Source organism: Chiloscyllium punctatum, unplaced genomic scaffold (genome assembly GCF_047496795.1).
Source record: "Chiloscyllium punctatum isolate Juve2018m unplaced genomic scaffold, sChiPun1.3 scaffold_253, whole genome shotgun sequence".
NCBI classification, from domain to species: domain Eukaryota; kingdom Metazoa; phylum Chordata; class Chondrichthyes; order Orectolobiformes; family Hemiscylliidae; genus Chiloscyllium; species Chiloscyllium punctatum.
This window is the reverse complement of record NW_027309987.1, coordinates 87,501-90,000: the sequence shown is the minus strand read 5'-3', so window position 1 is coordinate 90,000 and position 2,500 is coordinate 87,501. Positions and strand designations below refer to the sequence as shown.

General features: G+C 37.1%; 1 pseudogene; it reads left to right on the top strand.

Annotated features, from left to right (window-relative positions):
* LOC140472186 (28S ribosomal RNA) overlaps positions 1–2,500 on the top strand; it is an 8,674-nt pseudogene that overhangs the window by 3,790 nt on the left and 2,384 nt on the right.

The following is a 2,500-nucleotide window of genomic DNA, read 5'->3' as shown; positions in this document are numbered from 1 at the left end:
CTTGTCACTTCTCGAAATGTACCAAGGGGGCTATTGGTGGTTTAAATGTTGAGGTTGAGGGTAATGAGAATAATGATAATGATAATTTGGAGGTGGAATTGAAGAAATATGGATGTGACCTATGTACTTTAAGATTTGGTACAGCTAGAGGCCTTGGGCAGCATGAGCGGCATGCACACCCTAACTTGAGGAACGAGAAAAGGAAGATTAAGAGTAATGAGGGTAGGAAAAAAGATACTAGTAAAGAGAGTAATAGGAAGGGTGTGTGGTCAAGTGAGGAAGTAGATATGTTGCAAAAATTGGAGCTAGAATTTGCTGGTAATAGGAATATTAACAAATTGATCGCCGAAAGATTAGGATCAAAGACGGCAAAGCAAATTTCAGACAAAAGGCGTCTGCTAATTAAGAAAACCAAAAAGAATGATAAAAAGGTTGAAGTAGATGGTGAGATATTGTTGAGTAGTAATATGGAAGAAGAAGAGGAGGAAAACATTGAGAGTTTGGATAGGACACAGGAAGCGATAGGTAGTGTCCATAGTAATAGTAATAAGTTGGATTGCCCGGAGGGATCAGTGGATGAACTTCTTAGCTTAATTGAAAGGAACCTGGATAAGAGTAAAAAGGGTAAAAATGAGTTTGAAAGGATTATGAAGGGGATCTTAAATAAGATAGAAAAGAAGAATAAAGAAAATATTAGTAATAAGACTAAACATAATAAACGGATAGATGTTAAAATAAAGGATAATAAAACAGGGAAGAATAAAGGGATTAGTGGTGCAAAAAGTAGGTACGGTAAGAAGAAAGGAAAATTTAAAGAGATGCAGGTTCTTTTTAAAACAAAACGCCAGTATTTAGCTAGAACCCTGATGGGTGCTCCGGGTAGAAGTAAATGCCCCCTAGAAAAGAAAGATCTAGAAGAATATTTTAAGGGTAAATTAACTAAGAGTAATGAGAAGAATAATCTGAGAGGCTTTGTTAAATATAACAATCAGATAGAGGAATCCCAATTTGCACTTCTAACGGGACCTGTAGGGGTAGAGGATGTGGATCGTGCCATTAAGGCGATGGACATCAAAACTGCTGCGGGTCCCGATGGGATGACAATGGGGGATATTATTAAGATTTTTAATAAAGACAATATGCTGCTGCCAAGATTGTACTCAATCTGGGTGGCCACGGGCAGGATACCAGACCAGTTGAAGGTCAGTAGGACCGTACTTATTCCCAAAAGTAATAATGAAGAAGAACTACTAGATATTAATAATTGGAGACCAATTACTATTGGTCCAATGCTATTGAGAATTTTTACTAAAATTATGGCCAGTAGATTGAATAAGATTATTAAATTAAACAAAGACAAAAAGGATTTATGACGGGAGTCCCAGGGTGTGAAGAAAATATTAAGATTTTAGAGAACATAATGAATGGGGCAAAATGTAAGAAGAAGGACTTGGCAATAGTCTTTGTAGACTTAGCCAAAGCCTTCGACACCGTGGGACATAAGTTGATAGTGACAGGCCTTAAAAGACTCCAGCTCCCAGGAGTGTTCGTACAATTAATTAGGGATCTTTACGAGAATAACTTTACCCAAATTGAAGGATATAACTGCAAAACCGATAATATTCCGATATTATGCGGGGTTAAGCAGGGCGATGCTTTATCGCCAATTTTATTTAATATAATTATGGATCCGCTGATTAGCACAATTGAGGAAAAACAAAAGGGGATATTTTTGGGTGAGGGTGGTAAGGATTGTCATTGTGCATCGTTAGCTTTTGCCGATGATATTGCCCTAATTAGCGAGACATATGAGGGAATGGTATATAACCTTAAAATAGTAGAAAGATTTTGTCGAAACACCGGGCTGGAGGTCAATATTAAAAAAACTAAAGGGTTTTATTTTAATCACAAAAACAAGTCCTTTATATATAATGATAAACCCAAGTGGAAGTTTGAGGACAAGGAGATTCAATTTATTGAGCCAGGAACTACCGATAAATATTTAGGGGCCAAGATTGACCCCTGGTTGGGGATTAGTAAGGTCAACTGGGAAAATCAATTAGAAGTATGGTTAGGGAATTTAAAAGGTTCATCCCTGAAACCTGTCCAAAAGGTTGAAATTTTAAAAACGTATTTTATCCCTAGGCTATTTTATTATCAGGTTTTATCAGAGGTTTCTCTAAATTATTTAAAGAAATTGGATAATATTATTAAGAGTGCAATCAAAGAAATCTTACACCTACCACAATCCATTACAGACGGCATTTTATATGCTAAGTCTCGAGATGGAGGTCTTGCCATAAACCGCTTATCGACATTTATCCCGATCATGATAATGAGGAAATATGGATCGCTACTGAGGTCGGAGGATGGGGTGCTACATGCATCGTTTAAATTTGCTGGAAGTAGCGTCGAGGATAGAATGCGGAAACTGAGTAAATTAAGAGCGATGGCAAACATCTGGAATCCAGAGATTATTAATGGCTCTGAGGAAAGGGAA